This window comes from Rattus norvegicus, chromosome 18, assembly GCF_021556685.1.
Source record: "Rattus norvegicus strain SHRSP/BbbUtx chromosome 18, alternate assembly SHRSP_T2T, whole genome shotgun sequence".
Taxonomy (NCBI): domain Eukaryota; kingdom Metazoa; phylum Chordata; class Mammalia; order Rodentia; family Muridae; genus Rattus; species Rattus norvegicus.
In genome coordinates, this window is record NC_141551.1 from 62,712,604 (window position 1) to 62,729,803 (window position 17,200).

At 44.0% G+C, this 17,200-nt stretch overlaps 1 protein-coding gene and 1 long non-coding RNA gene across 6 annotated transcripts in view; one reads left to right on the forward strand and one right to left on the reverse strand.

The window, feature by feature from the left end:
- Positions 1-1,647, reverse strand: part of LOC120098241 (uncharacterized) — a 36,351-nt gene extending 34,704 nt beyond the window's left edge. The window contains exon 1 of one of the 2 annotated variants that reach the window (XR_015643056.1): positions 1,444-1,644. This is a non-coding gene — a long non-coding RNA (uncharacterized LOC120098241). Of the gene's footprint in view, positions 1-1,443 lie in introns of both variants that reach the window. The other variant, XR_015643055.1, reaches the window with a different exon arrangement.
- The window catches only part of Gnal (G protein subunit alpha L), a 138,506-nt gene that overhangs the window by 66,331 nt on the left and 54,975 nt on the right, over positions 1-17,200 (forward strand).

The following is a 17,200-nucleotide window of genomic DNA, read 5'->3' on the forward strand; positions in this document are numbered from 1 at the left end:
GATTTCTCAGATGTAATACAAAAGTATCTGCCTGCCGCATTCGTATCTTTTTGTTTCTTAGCCTCCTTTTTATGTGCTGTGACCTAAAACGATTCTACACGTAGGGACTTGAAAGCAGTCTCTCTGAGGGAAAAGCTGTTTCTAGGCAGGCATCTCCATGCTGTCTTACACGGAAATCTATCAGTGAGCTGTGCTTCCGGGCTCCGTTCCTAACACACAGCTGTCCTTCAGAACATTATCTGATATTTAAATTATCCCTCCTCCCTTTTTTTTTTTAAAGATAGACTTCTATTTAGTTTAAAGCACGCCAATTCTGAGCCTTAGCTTAAGTTCTTCCAAATAAATAAATAAATAAATAAATAAATAAATAAATGTTTATAGTTTTACAGTGAGAGCCTCTTTGGTGCCTTAAATAAAAATATTTGAGTCATAAGTGGAATAGTCAATTCTCTCGGAGCCTGCCACAGTGGGACAGAGAGAATAGCGTCTGCTCACCCAACACCCAATTTCAGCCCCCAACAGCCCGCCTTCGAGTGTCCCCACCGTAAGTGGGGCTGTGACAACAAGCGCTAAAGAGTCACAGCGAGTGATGATTGGACCACAGCTTGATAAGGTTTAAAGAGAATTAAATATAAATTTTAGTTTTATCACTTTTGATCCTTTCAAATCCTAGACCAGAAAGAGACAAGATTTATGTTGAAAATTACCCACAAACAGAGAAAGCACTGATACGCTTAACTGCTGACAGGTTCCCATCCCTAGAAATCAATTTTAAGGCAAGGCCTTAAATTTATATCACACTAACGTATAAATAAGTGACAAGAGATTGTGTAACCTATTAATCCATCAAATATATCATTGATAAGAGCTTTTAACTAAAAGGTATTCTATAAGAGAAAAATTGTCAACCAGCGAATGAGGAGAGAAATGGCCAAACCGTGGCGACGTTTTCTGAGCCATTAGGAATTAGGACTTCAAGTGTAAGGCAAGGGTGCTTCGTTCTCTCCTTATATACTTTAACGCTTCCGTGCACCTTTCCATGTGCGGCATGTGTGAAAGCTGCAATTGTAGCATTCCTCAGATTATAAATAAAATAATTAATCTTAAAGCCTAATTACTGATCTGTGTGTCTGAAGGACTCTGAGTGGTCCTTGGGGATACCCAGGATAAACCTGGGCTGAGAGAGCTTCAGTTGTGCCTTTAGCAACGCGTGACTTCTGCATCTTATAATAGGTGGTAGATTCGACCGTGATTGATTTCTCCTCCCATACACCCACACCCTCAAAAATCTATTATCAAAGCAGTGCCGCATCGAGGATGGGGAAAATATAGCATTCTATAGAAAATTTAATATGTTGCTTTTTTTTCAAAAAAAAGTTGTAGATGTTTCCCTAATTGCATAATTATTTTCCAAAAAGTCATTTAACACGAGGTGTAAATTACCAAGACATTGAGCTCTCTGAAGACACTGCTCCTTTCCTTTAGTGGAGAGTGTACGCTGCACTGTGCATCAGGGCTTCCCGGAGCAACGCAGAGAGGGTGCTGTGAGCCCCTCAGCCGAGTCACCACGCTGACATGGCTGTCTACTCTGCCCCTTTTCAGGAAAACTTAGGGATCAGGGCTTCCAGGGAGGCCGGGGTTGTGATGGACATCAAGAATGAAGACATCACAGGAAACCTGTTCTAGAACACTCATAGGGAAACTATTCATAAGGATGGGGGAGGGGCAGAAACAGAGACTTCTAAAATGGCTGACAGTAGGACAAGGACCTTATGATGTGTGGAAGGTTCAGCCTTCCATAAAAGTGGATGAGCTGTCGTATTGACAACCTGGGAAGTCTTTGTGTCTTTTTCCTTTTCTCTCTTCTTTCTTTCTTTTTTTATTCTTTATTCACTATGTAACCTAGGCCAGCCTCAAACTCAAGACCCCTCTGCCTCTATCTCTTCAGTACTGGGAATGCAGGCATGAGCCCATTCCTAGCTGGGCTCAGCCTTTATTCTTACTTCTTTCACATTCTGGGTTTATGATATAATTCCATCATTCTCCATCTCTTTACTCTCCCCTCAAACCTCACAGATGTATCCTCACTCTCCTTCAGACATGTGGCCTCCTTTCTCATTCATTGTTATTATAGACAGACAAATTTCTAAGTACACAAATACAACCTTCTCAGTCCGTTTAATGTTACTTGTATTCGTGTTTTCAGGGCTGAACATTTTATGTTGGCAAAGCAATTGGTGTTCTCTTCCCTGGGGAAGAATACTGTTCTTGGCATTCCTTAGTTGCCTGTAGGGTTGAGGCCTCACAGGTTTTCCTCCATCCCGGTTAGCACGTTTATTGTTGTTCGTGGTTAGTCACTTGTGTGGGTGATATTTTATTGGTATGGTTTCTGATGTTGCTAGAAGACACAAGATCATATTAAGGTAACCCAGACATAGAAAGACAAATGTCATGTGTTCTCTCTCATCTGAGTTCCAATCTCCTTATGTGAGTAAATAACCTGGGGTAACTACTGAGACCAGAGACCATTGCTCCTGCAGATAGGGTCAATAGGGGTGAGGGGGGAGCAGGATACAGGTGATCTGATCAGGAGAATGGGAAAGGGGGGGAAGGGGAGGGAGAGGGACATTAATATAGAAAGATGAAGGGGGTAACATAACAATAATATCTGAACAGTCGTAAGAAGCCAGGCATGGGGGCACACACTTTATATTCCAGCACTTGGGAGGCAGAGGTGGGTAGATCTCAGAGTTCAAGGCCAGCCTGGTCTACAGAGTGAGTCCCAGGACAACCAAGGCGACAGAGAGAAACCCTGTCCCAAACAAAAGTCATAAGGAATCATACTATTAACTATCTACCTAAAAATACCTCTAATATACATAAGTCAATGTAAACATTTACTGCATGCCTTGTGGAGTCTTCTTTTAAAGGAAATGTTTACATAGTCAATGTTGAATGGGCTCTGTGAACATAGCACACAAAAGGAGAAGCCTGAATCTCCCAGACTATACTTTGAGGCTGGAAGAGATGGCTTATTGGGGAAAGTGTGTGCTGCACAAACTTAAGGACCTGAGTTCAGATCCCCAGCACCCATGTGGTAAGCTGGATGCTATAAAATGTGTCTGTGATCCTGGTAGATACAAGAGGCTGGCTTCCTGGCCAGCTGGTCTAGCTTAATGAGCAAACTTCAGAATCTTTGAAAAGACCTTGTCTCAAAAATAGATAGATAGATAGATAGATAGATAGATAGATAGATAGATAGACAGACAGACAGACAGATGATAGATAGATAGAGTGAAGATCAATTAGCAGGGCACCTGACTTCTACCCATGCCCCCCAACACACACACATACATACACACACAGACACACATACACACACATATGCTCTCACACATGTATGTGCCCAAATAATCCCACACATCAAAAAATACATAAACATACACAAAAAAGAATTGTATCAGAGCTTTGTTTTTATTGCAATGGTTTCATCTGTGAAAAGAGACTGTATCGAGGGGAGAGAAAAAAGAAAAACTAAAAAAAAAAAGAAAGAAAACCAACAACAACAACAAAACAAAAGAACAACTAAGCTAGCGTTTGCAAAGGTGACTTGATGACATTCCACACATTTCTAGCTGCAGGTTTTTGCAGTGCACCAGACCCTGACCCCAGCTAGGTGCAACTCTCCTCTGAGATGGGCACAGAGGTAGCACTTGCCCTGCTGTGTGGACTAGAGGTTAAGCTCACAGTTTCATACATAGTGAGTGATAAGTGTTTACTGTGAAAGAGAACTTCAGTGTTTGCAAGGCCACTGATGTCCAAGACCACAGTCAAACTTGATTCCAAACACACACACACACACACACACACACACACACACACACACACACACACACACCAGAAAACTAACCTGGAACATAAGCGTAAACTGCATTAGTAATTTTTTACATTTTGTTTTGTTTTTCAAGATAGGATTTTTCTGTGTAGCCCTGGGTATCCTGGAACTCACTGTAGACCAGGCTGGCCTCAAACTCAGAGATCCACCTGCCTCTGCCTCCTGACTGCTGGGATCAAAGGTGTGCACCACTCATTGCCCAGCTTAGTTTTGCATTTTCTAACAACTATGTTTTTCAAAGTAAAAATAATATAAATATTTAAAGGATGCATTTTACTTAACACAATATGTCCAAAATATTATTTTGACGTATGACTTTTTTTGATTACCAGTGAGTGGTTTGACACTCTTTGTTGCCATGCATCATTTAGCCCCGTGTGTATTTTACACGCCCAGCACATCTCAACTTGAGGGTGTCTCATTGCAATTGCTCAGGGGCCAACCTTTTGCTAGAAGCTACAGAAAGTAAAGCAAGTGCAGCCAGCGGGGCTGGAGGAAGGGGAAAGCCTGCCTTCTGTCTCCTCGATCTCCACAACCTTGTGTTCAACCAAACACAGAAAAGAATTGCAAAACAGGCTTCTCCACTGACTAGGTACAGTCCTTGTCTTATCGTTAGTCCCTAAGCAGTAGAAAGAACATCACAACTCTCTACCCAGCACTTGGCCTTGTAAGTTAGGCAGGGTGACTTGAAGCAAACCGGAGAATACATATGGGTGCCCTGAAAACACAGTGCCCCCTTTACGTAAACGACTTGAGCATCAAGTTTTGACACTTGGAAAGAGTCCTTGAACCAGTGTCTCCCCAGTACCAAGGGTTAACCGTGATGATTTCTTTCTCGGTCTCAGTTTTCATGGTGTAGGAGAAGGAACGTTCTATCTGTGGTGCTCACTGCCCTGACAGACTGGCATGTGACAGTCCCCACTAGTGTCTGCAGCCTGAAAATGCATCCATATTTCCACAGGGCCCAGCAGAAGCTTGGCCCCTCTGCCTCTTGGATGCTGGAATCAACTGAGTTCACCCCCATTTCCTAGCTACTCTTAGAGACTTTTGTGTAACACTTTCTTGTGTCTTGGTTAGTGAATGAGGGGTACCCCTTACTGATTGGCCATGAGTCCTAATCCAGCTGGAAATTCTGTCCTCTGTCAACACTGGGGCTTCACCATAGAGGCCCTTCCCTATTGACCACATAAAGGTCCCATACCTACAGTGTATGGAAAGCTGATCTCACCCTCAGGCTATTGCCTGTGGGCTGTAGTTACAATTCAACTGTGATAGGAAGGCCCACCCTAAATGTCTGACTGAACACAATGTAGCTCGCACACTCCTTCCTCCTTCTGAGGTTGTGCTTCCCTGCCATGGTGAACTTCCCTACAAAACTGTGAACTAAAAGTAACTCTTCCTTAAGTTCCTTTGGCGAGGGGCTTTTGCCATGGCAACAAGAAATGAATTCCATCATCCTTCCCTGTCAACGCTTTCGTGACATGCCGGTTCTCTTCAAAGCCTAATGCTGTACTTTTTAATCTTATCTCCAGGAGTGGAGCTCAAACCTAGGTCCTTGAACAAACGGGGAAAATATTTTGTCCCCGAGCCCCACACACAGTCTGTTTAAATAGTCTTGGTGCCTTTCCTAACGGAGCCATTTGGCTGTGTGCAGCTCAGGCAGGAACAGATTGTGTGATCTTGTTCTTTTGTTTTATGCATGCGCTTTTTAGGGCACTTAGTAATTCACTCAAAATACAAATTAACATTGTGTTTCTGAGCCAAGAAAGCTGCTTTGCCCTGTCTGTATGTGTTAAAAAGCACTGCACCATGATTCTGAACAGGATACATGAAGACAGATCCTTGTAGCCTCTTTGGAACATGGCGGGACAAATTAGCAAGCCATATTGAATCCTGTCTGATAGGAATCTGCTTTGCATAGCCTGTTGGATTCTGGGAAATCTGCACAGACCCAGCTACGCTGTACATAAGGAAGTCAGAAAAGTGGGAGGAAATATATGATTCACACTGTACAGAGAACTCGAGTTTAGAAAATGGGAATAAACAAGAGGAATTACTCAGTCACTACTATTTAAAACTAGAAAGACAATTAGCACATGGGCGCTCAAAGAAAGTTCCAGATAATGTAGTGTTTTCAGTTTCTCCAGAATCTGTAGTTACTGACTCCTACTTTTATCAGACCGCACTATGTCCATCCTCTATAGCCAATAAAATGGAGGCTTCTCCCAGCTTCATTGTGTAGATAAGTCTTCCAAAGAAGTTTGCATAAGAATTCACCCCAGTGAGGTTTGGCAAGAACTCTAAGAAGCTCAAAGACTGGAAGGTAAGGGAAAGTTGAGGTAGCTAAGAGTCAAGCATATACTTGTTCCCAAGAGGTCAGCCTGGGGGGGATCTCTACAAATGTAGAATGGATATCTACAGAGCAGAGGGTAAGGAATGCACAGCAACATGGCTGTGTACCCAGAAGCATCCAATGAGAAAGACCCCGGGAGGTAAAGTTGTCCCTTGATGCCCACAGGAGTTTGGTTTCAGTGAACCCCTGAAGTTGCCAGATTCTGCAGTGTTCAAGTCCTTTATGTGAAATGGCATCATGTTGCATAGAATCCAGGTGCTCCAATCTTTATATTTTAATTAGACCCACGAATGCAGACATGGTTCTGCATAGATATCAAAAGAGGAATAACGAAGATGCTGGGCAGTGCTTGGTCTTGCTAACACTGGTGTCCTGAGAGACAGATGCTCTCCCGGTTCCTGTGTCATTCCTACCACCATCTTCAGAGACAAGAGGCCCTAAAGAATGTCCTATCTAACCCTAGCCAGAGTTTCTGTTTCCTCTCTCTAGCATTCAGTCCAATAGCATAGGCTAAAGGAATATCAGTGCCATGGAAGTGTGTGTGTGTGTGTGTGTGTGTGTGTGTGTGTGTAGAACGTGCCTTTCATAATGTGGGTCCTGCTAGTGCAAGAAAAGGCAGAAGGGACCCTTTGGATCTGACACCTATTTTTACTCTCCACCTCCTGCCGAGAAGGGTCTGAAAGGGTTAAACTGCAGATCGCAGCTCAGCTAGTGTCAAGCTGTTATTGAAGGTCTTTAAAGACTTCCACCCACGGCCTCCCACTCTCCTGGCAAGTGAAAGACATTTGAATTCCTCTAGCAAGGGAGGAAATTATTAAAATGAAAGAAAATGACTGTTCCCTGTTCTAAAAAGGAGAGAGAAGGGGAGCAGGGCCTGCCCCTCCTTTTTTTCCCCCCTTCTTTACCTGTGAAGGGTATTGTCAGAGGCAGGAAGAGGGATTCTGACTCTCAGAAGCAAAAGGAGGGGAAGCTGTCCCCTGAGGATGGGAGATGTCACCCAGTTTGCAGCACAGCCTTTGCTCTGACTTGGGATCTGCACAACACCGGGACGTGTGGTCAGTAGGATTGGGTCCTTATGAAGCAGCTTTCTCCAAAGACCCTGAAGGTCCTGGAACATAGACAAGAGTGTCTAGTGCCAATATTGGATTTCCTTGAAGCAGGGCTTGTGTTGAAATGAATCTATTCTGGGAGTTCTGGGAGGGGATCATCAAGGTCTGAGTAGGAAATTGCATTTGTCAGCTGTTGCCTTTCATGTGGCTAAAGAGTTGTGTCATGGGATATGTTCACAAACTTCCATTTAGGTCTTTGCATACTTTAGGAGAATTGTTCCATCCTGCCCATTAATTCAAATTATCATTCCACACCCCAAGAGATCGAGACTATTGGCTCAGTCTGTGTTTAGTTCCCATAGCCCTGTCCTGGGACTCTGGGGCAGACACCAAGGAGGGGCTGGACCCAGGTTGGGATGAATAAGATTTGTTAAGTAATCCCTGTGCTGGGGTTTCTGCTCTAACCAGGAGGGTGAACCCAACACTTGTGAAAAGCTAAATCAATTACAGGACTTAGCCCCAGACAAACAGAAAGGAAGGCAAGGATCTGACTGTCGCCCAGGTCTGTCCAGCATTCGTTTCAAGAAAATAGGCGTTCGCGTCTCTTTCTCATGTTAAGATGTTTAAACTGTGGTCTCTGCTAATGACACAGCCCTTTTCTGGCAGCAGCCATTGTGCCTGGAGGTCACAATGGAATTGTGGATGATGTGGATCGATGCAGCACTTAACATTTGATACCAGTATCATAATGGTATCATTTAGTGACTTCCTGTAGCCGTGATGTAAGTATAGATAAAGAACACTTCAAACTGTCTTTGAAATCAAATGACGATTTGACAGCCATCTGATGCGTCCCAGGATTTGAGATCTACCTGCCTGCCTCCATGACTTTACCTGGGGAACCTCCATGTGCTTGGTGAACTGTCTGCCTAGCAGGATCAGGAGTAACCATTTCCTTCCACACCCCTCCCCTGTGTTTCTTCTTCCTGAAGTCACTAGCATCATCGAAGCAAAGCTTTGGAGAACATGAGCTCAGCTTAGGGTGTGTTTCATTCCCAGGGTTGGCTGTGCTTTAGACCATCCCGGAGGTCCTAAGCCCACCCTTTGAGGTTTGGTTCAAGAATTCCTAGGTAAGATCTGTTTGAAAATCTCCCTGAAGGTTCTTAAACCACTATCAAGTTTGACGCTAATGACCAGCAATTGGCTGCCAGCGTTAGCAAAAGTCAGGATGTGGTCAGGAACTTAGATGGAACTTTATCACTTCCTAATTCTTCCGAGAGGGGATGACAGTGCAGTGTCTCCCTGTGTTCCTGAGCCCCCTTGCTCCCTGCCTTCTCTGCACCCCACAATCATGCGACAAACACTGCTTACCCTGTACTTTCAATTGTCGCACATCTTGATTTATATAAAGTTCTTGGTATTGTTTTTCCTCCCCCCCCCCCCCCGAGCTGAGGACCCAAACCAGGGCCTTGTGCTTGCTAGGCAAGCGCTCTATCACTGAGCTAAATCCTCAACCGCGGTATTGTTTTTCCTTAGGAGAATGTGTACGACAAATGTAAACACTGGGTACAGTGACGATTTAGCACCACAGGTATCTTCTCTGAACTCTCCTTGAATCTGGGGCCTCCCCCAGCTCTTACTGATCCCCCAGCTGTATGGCAGCCTATGGACTTCAGTTGGTCATGCTAGCACCCAACACCTCACACACCAGCTCACAGGAGGACTGGGTCTATAAACTACTCTCTGTAGTCACGTAGCTTTGGCTTGCCAGCAGGTTTGCCCAGGCTGCCCCCCCCACCCCCCAGGGTCAGAGTAGCATCTGCTCAAATCACTCTTGTTTCACGATGATTTCCAAGTCCTCCACATGTCAGCCTGGGTAAATAGCGGTGATAAAAGAAACTTGGAATGGGCTTTAAGTCTGACCCGGTAGGACACGCCTGCAATCCCATCTACCCAGAAGGCTAGGGCAGAGAATCACAAGTCCAAGATCTGGCTAGGCTTCAGAACAAGAACCTGAGGAACTCATGGAAATCTCAAAATTAAAAAAGCAAGAGGCTATAGACATAGCTGAGTCGGTAGAACACGTGCTCACCACGTGTGAGGCCCAAGATCCAGTCCTCGGTACCACAAGCAAAAAGATTTTCTTTTAACTTAGTGGTTTTACAGGTTGTGATAGGCTCTTCCCAAGAAAGTGCTGGTTAAAGCTTGCTCTAAGCCCACTGTAAGCATGTTCGTCCCACTTCCTGGCTCTCTGGAGTGACTGTGTGCACAGGTAACAGAAGGTGGTGGCATGTTATGGTGTGAAAAGGTGTGAGTAGTTAACAAGGCACCAGATAATAAAGTCCCGCATTTTATGCATTAAAAGGAAGTAGGATAGTCTTTTAAGTGGGTCATTTCAATAAATTACCTAAGGATCTCTCTTTAAAAGGTCTCCTTAAGGCTTATTCCCCATTTATCTTGGAACTTGTCATAATTTGGAAGCAGTCATCTGGCTTTCAGAGGGTGGGCGGGTGGATTCGTTGCATCCAGACATGGCCTGAGACCCATTCATTGGATTGTGCTGCAGAGATCTCTCACATGCAAGCAAATTTTTATGTGAAGTAGAATAAATCACAAATCTGGTGACTTGTAACAGAGAAGGACTTAAAGAAAGGACTCTGGCCATTGATGAGGAGTAAAAAAGAACATTCTCCGAAGTTTGAAGGCTGGGCAAGGAGCTCTCTGTAGACTGAGAGCACTTGTCTCTCAATGGTGACCTTGTCTCTTGGTGATCCAGGGGTCTGGACCACTGCTATGGAGGTCAGTTACTCAAGTCATTCTTCCAAAGCAGAAGTATGTCCTTTGAGCACACAGCCCTTAGGGGCCACAAGCTTCCTTGGGACCATACACACCAGTGTTGCAACAGACACGTTCTCCAAGGCCTTTGTCACCTTGTCACCGGTCCCCCAGCTTTGATCACTGGCATCACTGAATCCTAAGGGAAGTGTTGTTGACGGTAGCACAGCATCGCACTGAAGTAGATTGTATTAAACATGGAATCATCCAGCCTTTATTGTTTTAATCATTTTTTTCTTGATTGGCATACAATCTTATGTTAATTCAGAATGCTCAGTACTCCAGAGGGGTTTGGAAGGGAGGTAGTACTGGAAAGGGGGCTGCTAACATGCTTGATCCTTGCCTTTGACACTTGAAGTAAAACCTGTGTCTTTCTATCAAAACTATCTTAATGCTTAATTTAAAAAGTAAAATTACCGGTTAGGGATTTAGCCCAGTGGTAGAGCGCTTGCCTAGCAAGTGCAAGGCCCTGGGTTCGATCCCCAGCTCCAAAAAAAAAAAAAAAAGAAAGAAAGAAAAAAAAAGAGTAAAAAAAAATAGTTTAGAAAAAAAAAAAGTAAAATTACCAATCAGGTTTCCAGAACTAGATAGGGAGATTTGGGGAAAGAAATCTTATTAGTTTCCCAGAGTGATTTTTCTCTCTCGTGGCTGTGGAGGAAAGCCATAACGACTTTGCTGAGTGCCACCTATGGTGAGGACCATGACCAAGTGTGGGTTCTTGCAGCCTTGCCGGGTCCTGATGAAGGCTCCCACGTGATGAGGGAGCCCTGAAGAGACCCGCTGGCCACTGTCGTGTCTCAGTTTCCCGCCTGCGTGTCTGTGTTGCCAGCAACAGGAGCAAGAGCAGGACCCACTGGTGTTTTTCTGTAGCTACAGCAGAGCAGGCTCCCACGGGGCCACGGAGACACTTAGGCCCACAGCTGAGGTCAGAGAAGCCCACGAGGGACACCATTTGCCTTCTAAACAGAAGGTTGATTATCAAGAGATTAGGCTTGTTTGTTTGAAACAAATGAGCTGACTTCTCTCCTGGGTGTTTTTCCTGGTAAAACATCATAAATACTTTCAGAAGGAAAATGAAGACAGCCCTATCATCAGCTGAACAGTGTCTGAATAGGATACTGAGGTCTAAAAAAATAACGACAACAACAAAAAAATCACCCCCTATACAATACATTCAGGGTAAGAATTGGTGTTGGAGGGTCACAAGGTTAGCCCAGGGCCATCACCTGAACTAGACATAGACAGCAGCTACACCACACACACACACACACACACACACACACACACACACACACACATACTTGCCAAGATTTCGGTTCCATTGGAACAGACTTGCTCTTCCAAGAATCCAGAATTCTCAGGGCCTCCTGCCCTCCTAACTCAACCATCAGTTTCAGCCCATGTGGCCTAGGAGAATATAAGCATTTACCCTGCCCTACGAAGCGGGTGGTCTCAATGACTAGTATCACTTTCATAATGGCTGTTAACATTGTCATTCCCGGCTCATTCTCTGGGGTCAAGCCATCTCCTTTGGAGACATTCCCCTTCTGTCCTGAGTCCCTTCAGTGTGGCTCCCTATGGCTTTGTGAATGGCACTATCACTTAGCTTGTCCTGTTCCTACTTGATACAACGTATTCTTTCCTGCTTGCTCGCTGTGCCTTGGCCATGGACTCTCTTCTAAATGGTTACCTTCTTGAGAACACAGTTGTGATTCTTCTTGTGTCCCATCCCCGCCCCCAGCACCCCGCCTGGTGGATGGACACATACTCTGTGAAGTACGAACTCCTCAAAGACAGGGTTCTCTCTCTCTCATTCATCACAGCATCCCCAGTTCTTCCAGAGCTTGAGTTCAGTGAGCGCCTGGTAAAATTTACCAGCGATTGGGAAGAGCTGAGCGATGGTGACACTGCTGGAGAGAAAAGAAGAGTCATTTCTTTCAAACATCTTGACAAATTGCCAGCCCATAGGCGACATAGCTATAGGATTCTACTGTGGGATTCCTTGTGCTCGGCAAAGGGTAGTATAGAATTCCTACATGGAGCTAGTGTGCTCATGGACTTGAATAATAAGTGCCAGTTTCCAGTTAGAAATCGGTGTGAATTAGATAAATGAGATTGAACCTACTCTAATCACGTATATCGCCACACCCTACATAGTTAACTCAAAATTGATTGCCTAAGCTAACAAGGGCTAAAACAGCAAAACCCCTAGAAGAAAACACAGCAACAACTTTCCACAATGCCAGATTTGGTTGTGATTTCCTGGACATAGACCTATGCCATGAGGGAGTAAGTCACATTTCATCAAAATGTAAAATCCTCCTGCACTAGTGACATGATCAAGGAAGCAGAAGTACATTTCCCGGGGGGGGGGGACATATTCACAAATTGTACTTCATGTGGATCTAAAACCCAGAGCCATAAGGAATCTTTAACACTTAACAGAAAAGATAATTTAATTAAGAAAGGACAAAGGGCCAGAATAGACATTTTTCCAAAGAGGATACACAGCTGGAGAATAAAGTTCATGAGAAGTTTTCCAAGGCAGTGTTAATTCATAACCAATAGGATTCCCAAGCCCACAGCAGCCAAATACTGTTAGCAGAGAAGCCGGGTACTGACTGTCCCCTCCCCTGTTAAGCAGCAGTACTGTATCCACTAGCAATTCCAAAGTCATAGAAAGCAGAGAGGCCAATTGTTTTTACATCACTGTTGCCAGTTACTGCTCACAGCAGACAAAGGACGAGAACAGAGCAAGTTCCCATCAGGAAATGAATAGGCAAACAACACTTAATAAACATACACAATGAATGACCACCTAGCCATGAAAAAGAACGGCGTGCATCTACGGGCCACAGTGTGGGCAAGCCTTCCAAATGTGCTAAATGGGAGAAGTCATTTGTCGTGTTATCCTATTTATAGGAAATGTCCAGGTTGGGCAAATCCATGGCAACATAAAGCCAGTTGATGACTGTCACCTGTGGGAGGGAAGAGGCAGCCAGGAGAGTGGGTTTTCCTCTGGACTGATAAAACTGAATGAAAGAGAGGCTGTGACCATGCTCTGGGTGTGTGTGCTGATGCCACTGAGCTGCATGCTTTACAGCAGTTAATTTTATGTTTTCTGAATCTCGATTCATTTTACTCTCTTTTTTTTTTCTTTTTGTCAGAACTGGGGGCTGAACCTAGGGCCTTGCGCTTGCTAGGCAAGCGCTCTACCACTGAGCTAAATCCCCAACCCCTCACCTCATTTTTAAATGTGCACACATACATTTTTAGAGGGATACGTAAACAGGCATCTAACAATACTTGTTCTTGTCATGGGGAAAACCACTGTCTAAATTTTCCTTTGATGAAACAGAATGACGTTATTCATAAAGCAGTTTCACCAGGTGTCTTCTATGGTGGGATTCAGAGGATTGACAGAAAGGTGGATACACTAAAAGCTTTACGGCTAAAATGACATAATGCCCCAGTGAAAGTTCACCTGGGACCTTCTTATATACATGTTTCCTTCAAAACACATGCCTCATCCAGTTTTGAGCCCTTGTCACCATGTGCAAACTTATGGCCATGACTTAGAGATTTGCAGAATGGCGTCTGAGTCTGAGGCTAGCCTGGTCTCGTGTCTGCACCCTTGACCATGTTATATAGAACTGAAATATGACTTTATATTGTGATGTTTGGTTTGGTATATTTTGTTGTCTGTAGTTGGTTTGGTTTTGTTTTGGGACAAGGTCTTATTATGTTGCCATGGATGGCCTCAAATTTATTATATAATCCAAACTGGCCTGGAGTCTCAGAGATCCTCCTGTCTTTACCTGAGTGCTAGGATTAAAGGCTTGTACCCCCATGCCTGGTCATTATTTTTTTTATATACTTTGGGACTGATTCTTCATGTTCATGAAAAAAGCAAATGTTTATTTCTTGTACACAGTTTAATCCCAAATTCCAGTCTTATGTCTCTTGAGGATGAAGACACATCCTCAGGAAAGCATTTCACCAGGTGTTTTCTTGTCACATGAACATCATAAAATGTACTTACACAAACAAAGATGCAGCGACAACGTCTCTGGCAATGTTAGCTTATGGGACAACCATCACATATTCAATTCATGCTTGACGAAAAATGTCTTCCATGGCACATAACTAGTCTCAACTACTTCATATTCTCTCTTTTTTTCCTTTTGGACAATGTTATTAAAGAAACACCTTTCTGTAGAGTTTCTGAGTGGACCTGGGCCTGGAAATGTAGCATCTTGGTACAGCGCCTCATGCAGCTGTGCCATGTGTGAGACACTAGGGTCCATTTTCAGCACCACAGAAAGAGAGGAAGGAGTCTGCCAGGATTCGATGTGCATTTATTTTTTACACAGACTCACGGGGCAAGAGACAAAACTAAACATTCATAGTTGTTTCAGAAGCCACAGTCTAGTGTCATCTGCAGTCAGGACTCGGGAGGTAGAGACAGGGTAGATCTCTGCAAGTTCAAGGCCACCCTGGTCTTGAGTATATAATATTATATAATATTTGTGGGACAGTTCAGGACAGTTGGGGTTCTAGAGAAGCCCCATCTCAAAGATCAAAGCAAAAACAATAGTTGTGGAGAAGCAGAAACCCTACCTCACTCATCACTCAGGGCCGCTGTGAGCACCGGCCACACAGGGTCTTCACATTACAAAGCTGGTTTTTATTACCCTGTGCCTTTCAACTTTCTAATTTTTTAATCTTAATTTTATGTGTATGGGTGTTTTAATCTTATGGGTATGGGTGTTTCTCAGACATATATGTCTATGTGCCACTTGCTTGCCTGGTGCCCAAAGAGGCCAGAAGAGGGCATCAGTTCCCCTGGACCTGGAGTTACAGATGTTTCTGAGCTGCCTTGTGGGAGCTGGAAACAAAGCCCATGTCCTCTGTAAGAGTAGTGAGATCCATTACCTGTACATCTATTGCTCCAGTGTCCCCCACCCCAGGCCTTTAAAGAAATTACTATTGAACTGCTTCCTGTCTTCTTTTATCCTGGCATTAAAGGCAACTACTAGGGCTGGGCTGAGTAGAGAACTTTAGGCCCTAAGTAAAACTCCACTTACTCTCATCTAATCCCTCAAAGATCCAGCAATTGTGTTTCTATTTACAACATAAACATACATGATGCTAACATGTATGTTAGCAGAACTATCCACCTCAGATATCACTGTGCGAGTCACTGAATACTTTGTGTGAGAGACTTTTTTCTCTTCTTTATTGGTGTTTTGGCGGGAGGTTGAAGATTTACAGACAAACACAGTTGGAGAGTCCTAAACTTCAAGCGTTGCACTGGAGTTACCTAACTGTTTCAAATGAATAGACTTTCTTAACAATGCCTTTGGAAATTAAACCTCAAACTAATGAGTCCCGAGGTCCCTATCCTGGTTCCCTAGACACAGAATTCATCCATCCCCATGAGGCTGCGCTCTCTCTCTCTCTCTCCTCTCTCTCTCTCTCCGTCTCTCTTTCTCCAAGTACAGGGTTATTGTTTTTTGTTTTTGAAGACTACAATATAACTACATTTCTCCTTTCCCTTCCCTCCCTCTAAATCCTTTTATATACCCCTCCTTGCTCTCTTTCAAATTCATGACTTCTTTTATTAATCATTATTACATGCGAATATGTGTATGTCCATATATTTCTAAATATAACCTGTTCCGTCTGTCTGCTGTTACTCGTGTGTACATTTTCAGAGAGGACGATTTGGTATTGGACAACCCATTGGTACACTCTTCTCTGGAGAAGACAGTTTCTCTTGCCCTCAGCAGTCACTGCCCATAGTTCTTGTGTAAGCTTCAGGCCCCCTGAGGGCACTTAGAAGAGCAGACAACACTTCTAGCCTCAGGAGCACTGTTGCCCAAACTGGCCTGAAACTCATGCTGTGGCCTAGATTGGTTTCAAACTCACACTCCTGTCTCAGTGTCCTGAGCACTGGGGTTGCAAATGTGGTCCACCTTAAACACGAGTGTCGTATTCTGTCTACGATGAGCATTGAGGCCAGTGCTTTAACAATGACAATGTGGTCTCTGATAGGGTCGCTGCTAGCCCCAAGCAAGTTGTAACCTGTGGTGTGTCATCAAATAAACCACCTGCAGTTAGTATTGGTTTTCATGTAGTTTTTAATGGGTTCAGTCTCCAGTACCCTAAGAAAAAGAGAACAAAATGAAGTTAGTTTGTCTTGAATTAACTGTTGAACCTGACTATGGTGGCGCATCCCTGTAATCCCAGCATGCAGGAGGCTAAGGCTAGAAGACTCAGTTCAAGACCAGCCTAGGCTACATAGTAAAACCCCCATCTCAGGGGGAAATTTTTTTTTTATTTTACTTTGCTGTAGACTCTTGACAGAGGCACCATGTTCAGAATGCCCTGCTTTTTCCCAGTCGGCAAGCAAATGGGCGCCTGTTCCTGAACGTGCCTTCTCTCTGCCTCTCTTCCTCTCTCCTGTTCCCTCACTAATTGATTTGACAGTATCTTCCATCTGTGTGTCTGTCTGTCTGTCTGTGTGTCTGTCTGTCTGTCTGTCTGTGTGTCTGTGTGTCTGTCTGTCTGTCTCCCTCTGTGTGTGTCTGTCTGTCTATTTTCCTATTGTTCCCCTATTCTGTACAGGCTGAATGCCGTTATTGAATATCACTGTTTATCACTTGCCTTGCTGAACTGGATCTGATACCCCATATTCAGACCTCTCCCTGCTGGATCAGCAGTCTACAACAGAAATGACAGTTGTGTGAACGCATGCCCTATACACACAGCCATCCCTCAGCATCTTCAGGTGATTGATCCCAGGACTCCCAGGGGAACCAAACGCCACAGACGCTCATTTCTTCTACAGATCAACATTGTATTTCCATATAATCTATTCAAGTATCCCCGTATATTTTAAATTTTCTCTAGATGACGTATACCTGAGAATGTAAATTTCCCCTACATTCATCCACAATGCAAATTTTATATAAATAACTATACACTGCACTATTTAAGATATCATGACAAAGGGTTGGGGATTTAGCTCAGTGGCAGAGCACTTGCCTAGCAAGCGCAAGGCCC